The 19,147-nt window shown below is 43.2% G+C and overlaps 1 protein-coding gene across 1 annotated transcript in view; it reads right to left on the bottom strand.

Moving 5' to 3' along the window:
- The window catches only part of LOC137620654 (uncharacterized), a 452,540-nt gene that overhangs the window by 432,683 nt on the left and 710 nt on the right, over positions 1-19,147 (bottom strand). The gene's annotated exons all lie outside the window — the stretch shown is intronic.

The following is a 19,147-nucleotide window of genomic DNA, read 5'->3' as shown; positions in this document are numbered from 1 at the left end:
CAGTACACCCGCTGGTCATGATCCTAGAAAAGTGGCATCTTCTCTGAATTTCTTTCAGAGCATGGACTTTGATAGCCTTAAAAACTTCACGGGCTGGAAGTCCTCGCGAGTTTTCTTTAAACACTATGCGAAACAAGTGCACGAAGTCAAACATTTTGTGGTAGCCGCAGGTAGTGTTATGAAACCTGCACCTAACTCTGCGTAGAACAGTGAGTTACTTGGGACTCTAACTCTTCGGGTGCCTATGTTGACCCTCGAGCGATTCATAGTGATGTTGAAAAACACTTAGTGCTTTTATAACTGTTCTTATCCCAGGTGAAATGTCATAGTGTCACACAAGTGCCGCATGCCTTGAGCATGATGTGTTTTATTTAAAGACTTGCGTTCCTCGAGAACGAGTACCTACTAATATCCTGAAATTCCTTTTCAGATTCAAGAGCAAGCCTTTATTTCTATGTACATTATTATTACTGTAAATGAACTTTACTTTTTGCTGTAAATTATTTAATTTCTGCATTTGTGAAATAAAATTTCTATTTTATTACTTGTGCGTCTCTATCAGCTCCTACTTACTATGAAATACATACCTGTCATAGTTTTATTTATTCCTCCTTTCTTATGGTTATGAAGAATTTAAGATGTCTAATCCTAAATTATATTCACCCTGACTAAGTAAGGTTCCTACACGAATACTTACTTCTGATACCCAAGAGATGAACTCTATACACAGTGTCCAACCACCACTGGTCTAATTTCAGAATGTTCCTATACAAATACCAAACATTCAGCTTCATCTCTAAGTTCTTCAAGTTCTTCTCTCAGGATGAATAGCCCTTCAATACCACTTTGACGTCGGCATAGCCCATGGGAACTTCACTGCCAAGGGGGGCAGGATACTTCGTCCCTATGGTTCTTTATCTAAGATTACTTTGCTGTTTTGTCAATGCCTAGGCACTTAATACTGGGGGAAAATCTACCACGATACATTGATTCTCTGGTACTCTTCCATCAGGACGCCATGGCTTGAGCCCAAAAAACGGATTTTGAGCGAAGCGAAAAATCTATTTTTGGGTGAGATAGCCATGGCGTCCTGATGGACCCTCCCTACTACTTCGTCCAGTTTTGTTCCCACCCTGTGCTACTGTATCATGGTGATGGGCAGCAACTGGCTTCAGGATGAAGACGGGCGTGACGTCATTAGAGCAATGGCGTCCGTTTGTTTACGTCTCGAGTATCAGTAGTAGCCACGAGTGAGATTAGCTGTGGAACGGCTCCCAGCTATTCTCAGTCCTTACACACCGAAGCATTAACTCTGTTCGGGGTGAAGATAGCTATGTGGCGCGTTCAGACATGCGCGTCCCCTGTTGTATTACGATGTCTTAAAGGGAAACCTTTGAGATACTCGCTCCAGAAGTTAGAATTCTGTGATAACCTGTGGTTAAATTCTCTGGGAATATCTTAGTAGTCTTATACCCAAGGAAGCTACCAAAAAGGAACCTTCCATCAGGACGCCATAGCTATCTCACCCAAAAATAGATTTTTCGCTTCGCTCAAAATCCGTTATTTAATATATAAATATTTAATAAATGTCTGATATATATACTTATATATATATATATATATATATATATATATATATATATATATATATATATATATATACATATAATAAATATATTATATATATATATATTACATATATATAAATATATACATACATACACACACATATATATATATAAAATTATATATATATATATACTGTATATATATATATATATATATATATATATATATATATATATATATATATATATATATATATATATACATTATATATATATACATATATACATATATATATATATATATATATATATATATATATATATATATATATATATATATATATATATACATGTATATATAAATACATATCCATATATATACATATATACATATAATATATGTATATATATACATATATACATATATACATATAGCATATGCATATGCATATATATATATATATATATATATATATATATATATATATATATATATATATATATATATATATATATATATATATATATATCACTATAATATATATATATATATATATATATATATATATATATATATATATATATATATATATATATATATATATATATATATATATATATATATATATATATATATATCACTATAATATATATAAAATATATATATATATATATATATATATATATATATATATATATATATATATATATATATCACTATAATATATATAATATATATATATATATATATATATATATATATATATATATATATATATATATATATATATATATATATATATACTGTATATATATATATATATATATATATATATATATAAATATCATATATGTAATTGTGATATATATATATATATATATATATATATATATATATATATATATATATATATATATATATATATATATATATCATACACTATAATATATATATATATACATATATATATATATATATATATATATATATATATATATATATATATATATATATATATATATCCTGGATGAGATAGCCATGTCGTCCCGATGGAAGGTTCCTTCAGTAGCTTCCTAAGGGTATATATGACTACAGTAGATATTCCCAGAGAATTAAACTAAAGGTTTCACAGGATTCTAACTTCTGGCGTGAGTACCCTTAAGGTTTCCTTTAGGAGATTGTATAATAACAGGGGATGTACAGTATGCTTGACACGCCACATAGCTATCTGCACCCCACATAGCTTTTACGCTTCAAGGGGGAAGTGTGGCAAGTTATGGGAGGAGCCGTTACTAAGTTCTCCTCCTTCGTTACTGTTACGGTACTTGGTGACATCATAGCAGCCATCATGTTGGCCGCCATCGTGGTTGACGTCACCGTTGCGCACCTTCTCCGTTCCTTCGCTTGTAGCGTCTATGACCATGTTTTTTTTCCCAGTTGTTTGCTATTAGTTTCATCATGACGCAATCTTCAACCTCTCCTTCTGGAAAGTTGAGTACTATATTTTTGTATTGTATAAATCAGCTCTGGCCACCGCCGTAAAGTAACGCCTTTTTATCTTAAAATACCGTGTTTTGTGGCGGAGCTATTGCCTTAACTGGAGATGGCATGTTGCTATTGCCGCTGTTGTTCGCATCGCATGCTTTATTTAGTTAGCCAGAATAACCTTCCGGGTTTCATAACTAATCATCAGTATTAGTTATTTAGTCTTCATTGCTAGGAACTAGTTATATGATGCCGATAGTATTCGTTTTCGGAGAGTGTAGATAGCCAAATTCACGAAGCTAGAATTGCTTGCCTAGCCCCTAGGCTCGATAGCCTAGACGTTTTAGTTTACTTTCATGCACGATATAATAAGTGTTCGTAGTGTTAATTTATGAAATGAAGATGTTAGGCATTTATTCATAAAAGATTCAGTGATTACACATGTTTTTTCTCCTTCTAGGAGTATACAAGGGGTTTCAATGATCTTGGTAGTCGACTCCCTTGCCCCTATCCTAACGCTTAGGGCTTTTGTATACTTTCTCACCTCCCCGGTTACCTTCGCACCAGGGTAATCTCTCCTCCCTCTGAGGTAGCCTAGGCTACATCCTAGGCCTCCTTACCTTGAATCGCATTCAATTGAGGTTAGGCTAGGATTTTGTTTCCCTACCCATAACCATAGTTCATGAGCTTTGAGTTTGGGACAGAACCTCAAAGTATCAGTCGTTTGCCCCCAGCTACCCCATTAGGCGAACGGACTCTCCTCTTGGTTTCCGTTGGACGACAAAAGGGGGGGGGGGCCTCTGCTATTCCCCCTAGGCCACACCTGGTAGGGTTACGACCCTTTCTCCCTGTGACCTAGCGAATTGTCCTACAACTGCCTTCTCCAGGCTAGGGGATATGCTTCCGCTAGCCTAGGTTAGGCAGGCCCTGGGATTCTGTTTCTTTATAGAATAGTACGGCACGATCATGCCTCTCTTTCACTATACTAACCTACCCTAGGCTGGAGAACGAATTCTTCCTACACCTGGGATAGCGCCGGTACTGAAACAGAATCCCCCCCTGGAGTGCTGGGGAGGGCTCCCGCCTTCCCATACACTCCTTCTCAGGACCCTCTCCCCTCCTCCTCTGTCCTTTGGTGATGGCCTAGCCATCACACCTCTGTCCACCGTCCTACAACTCGACCGAGTACCGGCGGATTGTGGGGTCGGCCCGGTCCTTTCGTCAGTTAGTCAGAGCTGCTAGGCTTCCCGCATATAGTTGAACTATGGGATAGCGTAAGACAGGTCGGTCTGCCGGCGGAAGACCTCCCTATCTTAAGAGTGTTCTTCGGTCTTCCCTCAGACCGCCACCCACAACTCTGCCGACTGCCAGCTCTGTTATGGCTGGATGGAAGCTTGACCATACTCTCCCTTCCATTTGAACCCTCCTTCTTTAAGAAGGCGAGGTTAGGGTAGTGAGATGCCGCCCTTCCCTCTTCCTTCTTCTATGCTTTCTATCTCAATCAGTGCCGGTCAACTGACGCATTACTCTGCCGGCAACAGCCGTCAGCTTAGACTTGGTCTCTCTGTCTCATAGATTGAAGTCAGGGTTGGGCTACCTAAAGCTGGTTGCCTGCCGACAGCCGTGAGCCACCGACATGCCAATGATCTGCCATCATCCTGAGGTTTCGCCCTTTCTCCGCCACATAGATTGATGGCTGGGAGGGGTTCCCCCTCAACCGGAGATTCACCGGCGCCCGGTGTGCTTCCGACACATCGGCGGGCTGCCGGCTCCACCTAATTTATATTACAGCAGTGGACTGACACTTCTACCCTGCCGGCAATGTGTTGGCAGTGTCTATTGTATAGCTATATACGATAGCCAGTACATCTATGGTATAGTACATACCCTAGTCAAAAAACTATGGTGTATAGTCATGCAGTAAATACTTTCTAGCATACTCTGTGCATCCATGCACAGTCCCTTGCCAGGACCTACTTGATTTGGGGATAATCAATTCTCCTTTTCTACTAAACTGAATGAACTCAGCTCTCTCCCTTTCACCATTACTAATACCCCGGGGGAAGTACAAGCTGTGCTAATTATCCATTCTGGATAACCTTCCCCCCTCCTTAGGGCTTACTCAAAGGAAAGCCCTAGAATTAGTTATGGTGTGAGGTCACAGCAATTGGCTGGGCGGGATGCACAAGTATGTGTCTTTTCTGCTTCATTTCCAGCTTACCTATCCTAAGCTTACACTTGGAAAGGAATCTTATATTGTAATTGAAATTACTCCGAAAACTAATCTAAGATTACTTTAAGTCAATGTTATAGACTTCTGTATACTCATGTACCCCTCTCTTCTTTACAGAAGGAGTACATCCGGTGTGAGAGCGCCTTCTGCAGCTTATGGCGCCCGGACTTTTATGGCCACCTGGCGTGCCGAACCCATGCCAGCTGCTCTGTTTCCCAAGGATCTCTCCGTTATTTGGACCCGCAGGTCTGCACTGTCTCCAAGGACCTGCTCAACGAGGCGTTCGAGGCCCCCCCGTCTGCGGAGGCCAGGGACAATGCTCGCCAGAAACTGCGCAAGTGGGCGCATGGTTTCCAGAAGAATTCCACGGGGCCCTATCTCCCTAGTGAGAAGATGGGAGCTCTGCTCTTCCCCAAAGCATCTGCTGATGCTGTCATCCCTAAACAAGAGATCCCCTGCGTCCAACTGACGGTCGAACCAGACGTACTCCAAGACTTCCATCTTGACGAGGTGGAACGGATGTCGGAAGTGTCGGACACCACCGAGATGACCCTGATGGCCGAGGGTCGAGAGGAGGAACCTAGGGAGGCTCCTGACTCTGAGGGTGAAGGCGCCCCTGCCCCCTCTATCGCTTCCGTTGCTGATTCGGAACCCGTCCCCTCTACCTCCTCCACTTCTACACCTGCAAGAGTGGACACCCCTGTGGATAACCTCCATGCCTTGGTTGCGATCCTTGATGAGAGGATACGCCAGAGGGACGAGATTTTCAAGAGGGAAATCCTTCATTTGTTGAAGCAAACCCCGAGGAAGATCACCGTGAAGGATCTTCCCCCCTGCTCGGTGACAAACCCATGGAGGCATGCAGAATACATGCCGATCACAAGCGGAAGAATTTTATAGGCGCCGTTCCCATTGAAGAGGTGGAAATCTCGCCTAGCTTCGAGGCTTATCCGGACTGTTACATCCGTCTCGAGTCCGAGCCCGTTTCCAAGGAGGAAACCGAGCCTAAGGAGCTCATCGTCTTCGACCACGCAAAGGCTCAATCTCTTCTGGCCGGCTGCCTGAAGAGCAAAGGCTACACCAATTCCAAGGTGCCGGCCCTAAGCAAGAAACACCCGTCCTTTCTTGCTCCTTCCACTATGGTCTTCCCCTTCGTGGAGAAGTCCCTGTTGGCAGTCTTGAAGACGGTGGTGAAAGGGAAACCCTGCCCTACATTGGAGGAATGTAGGCCCCTCTCCCTCGCCCTCCCTCCCGTCAACAAGAACTGGAAGGACATCCAGTTAACTTTCTCTGTGGGAAAGTTGGAGGCTGACATCGCTGGATGGCAGTTCAACGAGAACCTTCCTAAGCTCTCCGAATACCTTTTTCGTCGGGAGCAGGACACGAAAGAGAGGCTGGCTGCCTCCCTTTCCCTCCAGGTTCAGATGGAGACGATGGCTGGGGACACACGGACCCCAGGCTTCTACATGGTCTTGGCTAAGACCCACCATGCCACCCTGACGAAGGACTTTCATAGCTTCATCAGGGCCCGGAGAGCCTGCAGAGAGTTCGTGTTTGAGGATGCCACCGTCAAACACGAACCCCGGAAGCTGATTTCCTCCAACATCTGGGAGAAAGATCTCTTTCCCAACAACCTCGTCTCCTAAACAGTAGAATTCTATTCTTCAGCTTAGGGTCTGCTGGCACAGGACAGTCTGCTAGACCACAGGGAGAAGGTAACATATCATATGACACCTTCAGGTGTGGCCTAGGGAGGACTAGCCTCCTATGTCAGTAGCCTAACCTAGCAAAGGAATTCTATTCGCTTTGCCAGTCAGCTACCGACTACATACTAAATACTCTGAGGTTCTGACCAAACCCAAAAACCTGCATCTGCAGTTATAGGGAAAAGGCAGAAAACCCTGGCCTAGTTCTACCTGAATGCGATTCAAGGTATCACTAACTAGGATTAAGCCTTGGCTAACTCAGAGGGAAAAAGAGATTGCCCTTAAATCTCCAGAGGAGACTAGTATCGCCCTATAAAAGACTAGGAGATATTTATCTCCACTTGAATAGCACGATACAAGAGCAATCGGGGACATGTATGAAAGTATACTAAAGCCACTAGGCTAATAGCCTAGTAGCAGCGAGAATCTATTACCTAAATCACCGAAACTCTCTCGTATACTATCTTGGAAGAGGAAATTGTGCATTTATATATAAATCTTACATGTATAAAATTTTGCCTGATGCTTCATTAAATTTATAACACTAAGAAAGTCTATATATCATGCATGAAGTACTAAAACTGAATACCTAGGCTAGGAAGCCTAGCATCTACGGTTCGGTTACCTAACTCGCCGAAGCTAAAATTAATACTATCGGCATAATATAAAGCATTCCTAGCACTGAAGACTAAATAGCTAAATATATATTAAAGCTATTAAGGCCGGGAAGGTCGTTCTGGCAAACTAAATGACTCATGCATTACAAACGACAATGTCCATGATGCCTCCAGCTAGACAGCAGCTCTTGCGACGTTAATTTTACTTTAATTCATAAAAAACCAAGGCAAGAGCTTACATTCATACAATGTAAAGATCAATACTCAACTTTCCAGAGGCAGATGAGGCTGGAGAAAGCATGATAAATCCAAATTTCTTCCAAAATGGCGAGAGAAAACAGGAAAATCACCGAGTAATGGCGCTACGAAAAAAGGAATAACAAGATGGCGGTCGGATATGACATCATATAGGTACTCAAAACATTAAGGAGTGGTGCCTTAATAACGGCTCTCCTTCGGTTCTTGCCACTTTCCCTCTCGAAGCATAAACGCTATTCGGGGTGAAGATAGCTATGTGGCGTGTCAAAAATACGTCCTCTGATATGCGATATCCCTAAAGATAAAAGTTAGGGATATTCGCACCAGGAGTTAGAATTCTGGATACCTTAAGGTAAAATTCTCTGGGAATATCACTGTAGTCAAATATACCCTAGTTAGCTACTTTAAAGGAACTTCCATCAGGACGACATGACTACCTCACCCAAAAATAGATATATATATATATATATATATATATATATATATATATATATATATATATATATATACATATATATATATATATATATATATATATATATATATATATATATATATATATATATATATATATATATATATATATATATATATATATATATATATATATATATATATATATATATATATATATATATATATATATATATATATATATATATATATATATATATATATATATATATATATATATATATATATATATATACATATATATATATGTATATATATATATATATATATATATATATATATATATATATATATATATATATATATATGCATATGTATACATATGCATATATATATACATATGTAAATATGCATATGTATATATATAATATATATATAATATATATACTGTATATACATATGCATAATAAATAAAATGAATAAATATATATATATATATATATATATATATATATATATATATATATATATATATATATATATATATATATATATATATATATATATATATATATATATATATATATATATATATATATATATATATATATATATATATATATATATATATATATATATAATGCATATGTATATATATATATATATATATATATATATATATATGTGTGTGTGTGTGGGTATATATATATAATTATATATGTGTATATATATATAATTATATATGTGTATATATATATAATTATATATGTGTATATATATTTTTGGGCTCAAGCCATGGCGTCCTGATGGAAGGTTCCTTTTTGGTAGCTTCCTTGGGTATAAGACTACTAAGATATTCCCAGAGAATTTAACCACAGGTTATCACAGAATTCTAACTTCTGGAGCGAGTATCTCAAAGGTTTCCCTTTAAGACATCGTATATCAACAGGGGACGCATGTCTGAACGCGCCACATAGCTATCTTCACCCCGAACAGAGTTAATGCTTCGGTGTGTAAGGGTTGAGAATAGCTGGGAGCCGCTCCACAGCCAATCTCACTCGTGGCTACTACTGATACTCGAGACGTAAACAAACGGGCGCCATTGCTCAAATGACGTCACGCCCGTCTTTATCCTTTGTTTAGTAGCTGCCCTACTTAGACGGATTTTCCCTGTGTTACCTTTATCGATTTGCATCTACGTTATGTCGCTACCTTCGGCCTCGCCTTCTTCTGGAAAGTTGAGTACAAGGTTCCAGTATTGTTTAGTTAAGCTCTGACCGTAAAGTAAATATTACTTTCCGAGATAATTGCTGTTTTGTGGCAGAGCTGTGCCTCTACCGGACCCGCCATTTTATGGCGTCGTTGTTGTTATGCATGCCTTATTTAGTTAGCCACAACAACGCTTCCGGCCTTATTTACTAATCGAATACATTAGTTTATTTAGTCTTCATAGCTAGGAACTTTTATATCGTGTTTCGACGCTTTTTATCGGTCATCGATTGACCTCATACCAGTCGGCTACTATAGCCCCCAGGCCAGAGAGCCTACATATAAGTGTTCATGCATGATTTATTAGTGATCCTAGGCTAAGTTATGAAGATAGTGGCATTATTTTACAATACTTTTGACCGTGATGCAAATGTTTTTCGCCTTCAGGGACCATATAGGGGATAGGTTAGTCAGTGACTCTTTCTAACCTAACCTACTTGTAGGACCCCTATATGCTTCCTTCATCCCCTGCCTTGGCATTCCCTCTAATTAGCCTTGATTCCTTTTCTGAGTAAAGGGATCAAATGTCTAATAGAGTATTTATCGCCTCTCAGTCCTCCCTAAGGGAATGAACCCCCCTTAGGGTTGCGTCCGAGAGTGAGGTTAGGCTAGCCCTACCTCTATGGCTAGGATTGTCTATGACTTTCCTGCGATAGCGATATGTCTTCTTCCTTTCCTAGTTCAGGACTTTTAGCCCTGCTCTAGGTTGGGTTAGGAAGGTTTCTCTGTTCTATGCTGAAACTGTACTCATGCACCGTTTTAGCCGATCTGCCTTATCTTAGGTTAGGGAGTGTCCTCCCTTTCCCTAGTGGCCGCTCTGGTACAGAAACCCCTCCTTGGAAGACTTCTCTCTTCTCCCTTCCCCACCTATCTCTTGTATAGCCTAGCCTATGCTTAGGTTAGTCTATACCCATCTGTCCCCTGTCCTACAACTCCTCCTTAGGGTGGAGTAGTAGGGCTACCCGAGCTTCCTTGTGCAGTCCGCTCTGGTACATATACCTTCATAGTGTCCTATGGGGTTAGTTGCTAGAATTGTTCTGCATATGGGAGTCTCCCCCCCCTTTGGGTGTCCCCTAGCCCTCCCTTGGGCTACCTAGCTCCCGGTCCTCAGTGACCCCTGCTCCTGGATGTTAGAGCCTGCCTCTATCATGGGTACACCCTCTCAGGGGAGGGGGGGATGTCCGGAGTCCATGACGGAACTTCCTGCATTCCTTCCCTCCCCCCTGTCTCTCTCACTATCCGGGTGCTGGTCTCTTGCCGCCTCTACTGTCGGCAATACCTGCCTCCTACCTTGGTGACTCTCCCTAACCTTGCCGCCAGCCCCCCGTGTGCCGGGGGACTGCCGACTGCCGCCGGCTCATACCGGTGGCTCTCCTTCCTCCTAGCTTGTCGTCCGCTCGCCGATCGGCCGCCGGAGTGCCGGCATCTACTGCCGGCAATTCGGTTCAGCTTTAACCATCCTTATCCCAGTCACCAAACCGGCATCCTCCGACTGCCGGAGCCGCCGCTCCCCTTCCGGCGTGCTGCCGTTGTACCGGCGGCCGCCACCCTGGTATATGATTGACTTTAAACATTGTCTGTCCTAATGCCAGAAACTCTGCTGGAGCGAACACCGGCATGCCGGCGGCTTGCCGGTAACCCCCGGAGGCGTCAAGAATACTTGCACCCCCTTCTTCTAGCTATCATATGACAATGATAGCCCTATACCGCAAACAGATAGGCTGTTTCCACTATTAAGATCAATACCTTGGTACTGTTCTGTTAGTGATCATGCTGTCTCTTTGCATACTTCTAAATTCCAGCATGCTGCGTGCATCTTAGCACGGCTGGTTGCCGGAAGCAGTTACCTTAAAAGGAGGCCTTCTAGCCCCTAGCTTGGGACCGAATGATCTCGGTCCCAATCTTACCCTTGGGTTTTTTTCCACGGAATTCCATTGCCCTATGGAACTCTAAGGAACTCTATCCGGTGCCTTCGGTCGCTCGGATTATCCAAGGACCAAGCTTACGGTAACCAGCCGGGCGAGATGCATGGAGTATGTTCTCCTTTACTATTTCAATCTCTATGCATCACACCCTTCATTAAGTTAAAATTAATAATTAATATTAACTTAGTTTAAGAGCCATTCTTATGACTCCCCCATACTCATTTTCTCTTTCTTCCACAGGAGGAGCAGATGAAGTGTGATTTCGCCTTCTGCGCTGTGAAACGCCCGCAGTTTTACGGGCATACGGCTTGCAGGACTCACGCCCCTTGTGCAGACAAGAAAGGGGATCTGAAGTTTTGGAATCCACTGAACTGTACGGTCTGTCAGGCTCACCTAGTTGAAGCCTTCCATAACCCTCCCTCAGCGGAGGTCAGAGACATTTCTCGTGAAAAGCTACGCAAGTGGGTGCGTGGCTTCCAGAAAAATGCCACCGGACCTTACCTGGCCACCGAAGAATTGAGGTCACTTTTGTTCCCTAAGGCCTCCCCTGATTCAGTGATACCCAAAGACGTGATCCCCACTGTCCAAATTACAGTGGAACCTGATGTTGTCATGGCTCAGTCCATGCACGAGTGCCGCTTGGATTCCGAAGATGACGAACAGATATCGGATGTCTTGGAAGACACGGAGAAAACGCTTATGGCTCAAGGAGCTGAAGATGAAGAAGACAAGGTGGAATACGCCGAGTCAGAGCAAGAGGTTGCTCCTCCTTCCATCCCCGCTCCTACTCCTACACCGTCGGAAATGTCTATTCCGTCTACCTCCTCGACCCCGGATCCTTCTTCTTCTACTCAAGAAATGATCCGACTGATTAGAGCCGTCATGGACGACAGGTTGAAGGAGAACCAGGAGTTCATCAGGTCCATGATGGGATCCAGAGAACCGAAGAGGATTTCGGTTAAGGATCTCCCCGCTTGCTCACATGCCAACCCGTGGAGGTATGCTGACCATATGGTTATCGCGACCGGCAGGATCTTCGTCAGTGATAAGATCGGCACGGTCCCTTTGGAAGACATGGAGTTCTTCCCAAACTTTGAGGCCTACCCGGACTGTTACGTCCGTCTTCGTTCCGAACCTGCCTCGAAGGAAGAGACCGAACCTAAGGAAGAGATAGTGTTCGATCTCGCAAAGGCCCAGGCTATGCTAGCCGCCGCATTCAAGAGTAGAGGCTTTACCTGCTCTAAGCTTCCGGCCCTGAGCAAGAAGCACCCTACTTATGTCGCACCTGAAAGTGCGGTTCTTCCATTCTTGGAAAAGGCCTTAGCTGCGTGCCTTAAAGCTGCGGATGAAGGGAAAGCCTGCCCTGCATTGGAGGAGTGCAGACCCTTCTCCATAGTTACTCCCCCTGACGCTCGACACTGGAAAGATGTCCAGCATACTTTCGTCGTGGGAAGGCTCGATCCTGACGTCGCCGGACGTCAGTTTAATGAAGACCTCCCTAAGCTCAACGATCACCTCCTTCGTCGGGAACAAGATACGAAGGAGAGGCTCGCAGCATCCCTATCTCATCAAGTCCAACTCGAAGTTATGGCCTGTGACACCAGAGTACCAGACCACTACATGGTACTCTCCAAATCCCACTTGATGACCGTGATGAAGGACTTGTACCACTTCATAAAGGCTCGGAGAGCCTGTCGTGAATTCGTGTTTGCAGGTGCCACCGTGAAACACGAACCCCGGAGGCTGATTTCCTCCAACATCTGGGGAAAACACCTCTTTCCTTCTGACCTTGTGAAGGAAATCACCGACAGAGCCGCCACGGAGAATAGGAACCTTCTCCACAAGTGGGGCATGTCCAGGAAAAGGAAACCCTCTCAGGACGACGGACCTCAACCTAAGAGGAAATCCCAAAAACAGAAACCCCAGCAACGTCAACAAAGACGTCAGTTTCCGGGACCCGCTACCTCCCAAGTGGTTGCCCAACCACAACAGACCTTTCAATTGGTCCCCCAACCGGTGTTGTCACAGTCACCGGTCTTCACCCCTGCTTTCGAGCAACAGTCAACTACCTTTCGTGCCAAAGGTAGAGGCTCATACAGAGGTGCAAGCAAAGACGCCTCTCGCCGTCCCTCCAGAGGCAGAGGAGGAAAGGGAGCTAGCGGCCGAGGCAGCAAGCCCTCGGGACACCAGAAGCAATGAAGTGCTTCCGGTGGGAGGAAGACTCCGCCAATTCCAGGATCGTTGGACCTTCGATCCCTGGGCACACAGCATCGTCAAGAAGGGTCTAGGCTGGAGTTGGACTCAACCACCCCCAATCTTCCAGCAATTCTTCCAACAATCAACCCCCCTTCTGGAAGAATATGTCCTAGATCTCTTGAACAAGAAGGTGATAAGGAAGGTAAAGTCCACCAGGTTCCAAGGGAGACTGTTTTGTGTCCCCAAGAAAGACTCAGACAAACTCAGAGTCATTCTGGACTTATCCCCCCTCAACAAGTTCATAGCGAACGACAAGTTCAAGATGCTGACGCTTCAACAGATAAGGACCCTTCTGCCTCGAGGTTCCTACATGGTCTCCATAGACCTGGCGGATGCCTACTGGCACGTTCCAATGAACCATCACGCTTCCTCCTACCTAGGATTTCGACTCCAAAGGAAAAGCTACGCCTTCCGGGCCATGCCCTTCGGCCTCAACGTGGCCCCTCGGATCTTCACAAAACTGGCGGATGCCATAGTACAACAACTCCGCCTACGAAACGTCCAGGTTATGGCCTACCTCGACGACTGGCTAGTCTGGGCTCCATCGCCCGAAGATTGTGCAAAATCTTGCAACGAAGTCACCCAGTACCTAGAACACCTGGGATTCAAGATCAACGAGAAAAAATCTCGCCTCTCTCCAGCTCAGAAGTTCCAGTGGTTGGGAATCCACTGGAACCTTCAGTCACACCGCCTTTCCATCCCCCAGAAGAAAAGGAAGGAAATAGCAGGGTCTGTCAAGCGACTGCTGAAATCCAAACGCATTTCAAGACGCCAGCAGGAACGAGTTCTAGGCTCTCTACAGTTCGCCTCAGTGACAAACCCAGTGCTTCGCGCACAGCTAAAGGATGCCGCGGGAGTCTGGAGACGTTCGGCATCCATCGCTCGAAGAGACCTCAAGAGACGGCTTCCAAACAGACTGCGACTTCTCCTAAAGCCGTGGTCAGAAGAAAAGGCCCTGAAAAGGTCCATTCCTCTCCAACACCCTCCTCCATCACTCAACATCCACACGGATGCTTCGCTGGAGGGTTGGGGAGGTCACTCCCACCAAAAACAGGCTCAAGGCACCTGGTCTCCCCTGTTCAAGACGTTCCACATAAACATCTTGGAGGCCATGGCGGTCCTTCTAACCCTGAAGAAGTTATCCCCGCCGCCCTCGATCCACATCCGTCTAACCCTAGACAACTCGGTGGTAGTTCGTTGTCTCAATCGCCAAGGCTCAAGATCGCCCCAGATAAATCAGGTGCTTCTCCCAATCTTCCGTCTGGCAGAGAAGAAGAAGTGGCACCTGTCTGCAGTTCACCTACAAGGATTCCGCAACGTGACAGCGGATGCTCTATCTCGGACAAACCCGATAGAGTCGGAATGGTCTCTAGACGCAAGATCGTTCTCCTTCATCTCTCACCAAGTCCCAGAACTTCAGATAGATCTCTTTGCAACGAGCGACAACAATCAACTTCCTCGGTATGTGGCCCCGTACGAGGACCCCAAAGCAGAAGCAGTGGATGCCATGTCACTGGACTGGAACAGATGGTCCAAGATCTACCTGTTCCCCCCCACCAACCTTCTGTTGAAAGTCCTCTCCAAACTGAGAACCTTCAAAGGGACAGCGGCCCTAGTGGCTCCCAAGTGGCCTCGGAGCAACTGGTACCCCCTGGTCCTGGAGCTGCAGCCCAAGCTGATCCCTCTCCCGGGCCCAGTTCTCTCTCAACAAGTACAGAAGTCGACTGTCTTCGCTTCATCATCGAAAATCAAGGACCTTCATCTCATGATTTTCTCTCCCTAGCCGTAAAGAAGAGGTTTGGGATCTCGAAGAAAAGTCTGGACTTCCTAGAGGAATACAAGACCGAATCCACAAGACGGCAATATGAATCATCCTGGAGGAAATGGGTCTCCTTTGTCAATACAAAAAATCCTAAAGAAATCACGATTGATTTCTGCATGTCCTTCTTTATTCACCTTCATGGACAGGGATTAGCAGCCAATACGATATCAACCTGCAAATCGGCCTTGACTAGACCAATTCTATATGCTTTCCAAATTGATCTGTCCAGCGACATCTTCAACAAACTACCGAAAGCATGTGCTCGCCTACGCCCAGCACCCCCACCGAAACCGATCTCCTGGTCACTAGACAAGGTACTCCATTTCGCCTCCAACTTGGACAATGATTCATGCCCTCTCAAGGACCTGACTCAGAAAGTTATATTTCTCTTTGCTCTCGCTTCAGGAGCTCGAGTCAGCGAAATAGTGGCATTATCAAGAGAAGAAGGACACATCCTGTTTACCGATACAGGAGAAGTGACCCTCTCCCCTGATCCGACGTTTCTCGCCAAAAATGAATTACCCACCAAAAGATGGGGCCCTTGGAGAATATGCCCCCTGAAGGAGGATGCCTCTCTATGTCCAGTAGAGAGCCTCAAGGTCTATCTTCGCAGAACTTCAAACTTTGGTGGAGGCCAACTCTTCAAAGGAGAAACATCGGGCAGCGACCTGTCACTGAAACAATTAAGAGCGAAAATCACCTACTTCATTCGCAGAGCGGATCCGAACAGTACACCCGCTGGTCATGATCCTAGAAAAGTGGCATCATCTCTGAATTTCTTTCAGAGCATGGACTTTGAAAGCCTTAAAAACTTCACGGGCTGGAAGTCCTCGCGAGTTTTCTTTAAACATTATGCGAAACAAGTGCACGAAGTCAAACATTTTGTGGTAGCCGCAGGTAGTGTTATGAAACCTGCACCTAACTCTGCGTAGAACAGCGAGTTACTTGGGACTCTAACTCTTCGGGTGCCTATGTTGACCCTCGAGCGATTCATAGTGATGTCGAAAAACACTTAGTGCTTTTATAACTGTTCTTATCCCAGGTGAAATGTCATAGTTGTCACACAAGTGCCGCATGCCCTGAGCATGATGTGTTTTTTAATCAAAGACTTGCGTTCCTCGAGAACGAGTACCTACTAATAAACTTGAAATTCCTTTTCAGATTCAAGAGCAAGCCTTTATTTCTATGTACATTATTATTACTGTAAATGAACTTTACTTTTTGCTGTAAATTATTTAATTTCTGCATTTGTGAAATAAAATTTCTATTTTATTACCTGTGCGTCTCAATCAGCTCCTACTTACTATGAAATACATGCCTGTCATAGTTTTATTATCCCCCCTTTTCCTTATGGTTATGAAGAAATTAAGATGCTAACTCTTAATTTATATTCACTCTGATTATGTAAGGTTCCAACACGAATACTTACTTTTGATACCTGGGAGATGAACCATCACTCTCAATACACAGTGCCCAACCACCACTGGTCTAATTTTCAGAATGTTCCTATACAAATATCAAACATTCGGCTTCATCTCCAAGTTCTTCAAGTTCTTCTATCAGGATGAATAGCCCTTCAATACCACTTTGACGTCGGCATAGCCCATGGGAACTTCACTGCCAAGGGGGGCAGGATGCTTCTTCCCTATGGTCCTTTATCAAAGATTACTATGCTGTTTTGTCAATGCCTTGGCACTTACTATTAGGGGAAAATCTACCACGATACATTGATTCTCTGGTACTCTTCCATCAGGACGCCATGGCTTGAGCCCAAAAAACGGATTTTGAGCGAAGCGAAAAATCTATTTTTGGGTGAGATAGCCATGGCGTCCTGATGGACCCTCCCTGCTACTTCGTCCAGTTTTAGATCCCACCCTGTTCTACTGTATCATGGTGATGGGCAGCAACTGGCTTCAGGATGAAGACGGGCGTGACGTCATTTGAGCAATGGCGCCCGTTTGTTTACGTCTCGAGTATCAGTAGTAGCCACGAGTGAGATTGGCTGTGGAGCGGCTCCCAGCTATTCTCAACCCTTACACACCGAAGCATTAACTCTGTTCGGGGTGAAGATAGCTATGTGGCGCGTTCAGACATGTGTCCCCTGTTGATATACGATGTCTTAAAGGGAAACCTTTGAGATACTCGCTCCAGAAGTTAGAATTCTGTGATAACCTGTGGTTAAATTCTCTGGGAATATCTTAGTAGTCTTATACCCAAGGAAGCTACCAAAAAGGAACCTTCCATCAGGACGCCATGGCTATCTCACCCAAAAATAGATTTTTCGCTTCGCTCAAAATCCGTTATATATATTATGCATATGTATATACATGTATATTATATATATATATATATATATATATATATATATATATATATATATATATATATATATATATGTTTAATCTAGATACAAACATATATATACTGTAAGGACAGTGAGACAAGCGTCACCAAGATCAACTGATACTTTATTTGTCTGTCTGTCTGTCTGTATAGATTGCCTTACCTTGTGTAAGACCCGGGCTCTTGCCTGTGGGCAGCCCGGAAAAGAATGTAATTTGAATTGTAGAGCGTTATATGTGTATAAAAGAACTTGTAACTTGAATAGGATTCTATTTGAATGTGCACGGAGATATATTACAAGGTGCGGACGGAAACGTAGGATGACGTTGGTGCCAAGTCATATTGAAGTGCCCGCCAAAATATATGTGTTTTCTTACACTTACAAATATATGAATTATGGGTTAACAAAAACATATTATGAAACGATACATACATCAAAATGTAGCTCTGGTAGAGCGGAATATATATACATAGGATACCACAGTGTGGCGAAGAGAGAATTTAAATAAATAAGTAGTTTGTCGATTTTCTGGGTTTTATTTTAGATTATCCCTTTTGTTTCATAACGATTTTAAACATCATAGTTCAATTGATCACTAGTAGTACACGAGTTTAAAACCTTAAAAATAAATCGCTCAGATCTTATTATACGTGATAATAAAAGAAATCGTTTAGCTTACGTCGTAAATTTTCCTAAGTTCCGTTTGCTCTGACCCATGCCACGGGAAGCTCCTCACAGTTTGCTCTTTCTTGGTAGTAGTAGTAATAGTAGTCGTAGTAATAACTGCTCTACTTACCATTCATCGGCTCCCCAAGGTTAATGCGATGTATTTTGGGTACGCAAGTATAACCTACGCAATTTTTTTTTGCCGAAAATACTATTGTTTTAATGTAAAAAATTACCAGAATATGTTCTGTAGCGATGCAGTGAGTATATAAATGCAGGCGACCGTAATATTACCCTACTTTGTTATTATCCTTTACGGGTTGGTGACCGTAATCTTGAATTTTAACATCAATATATATATATGTTTTCAATGCTCTAGAATGTCGCAAAAAGACCGGTTTTGAGCTACTTGACCTTGAATTTCAAACAGCCCAAAAAGGCACTAAAATCACGAAAAAAAAGGAAACCACGAGCAACACGGGTAAAGGGCATTTTTAACGTGCAACCCCCCCCCCCCCCCTCCCCACTGTAAATGACGGCAAATGGTGCTTTTTCATCATGGGATTACAGATTCCAACTACCC

This window comes from Palaemon carinicauda, chromosome 27 (assembly GCF_036898095.1).
Source record: "Palaemon carinicauda isolate YSFRI2023 chromosome 27, ASM3689809v2, whole genome shotgun sequence".
NCBI classification, from domain to species: Eukaryota; Metazoa; Arthropoda; class Malacostraca; order Decapoda; family Palaemonidae; genus Palaemon; species Palaemon carinicauda.
Note: the sequence above shows the minus strand (reverse complement) of the source record. Positions and strands in the feature narration are given on the sequence as shown.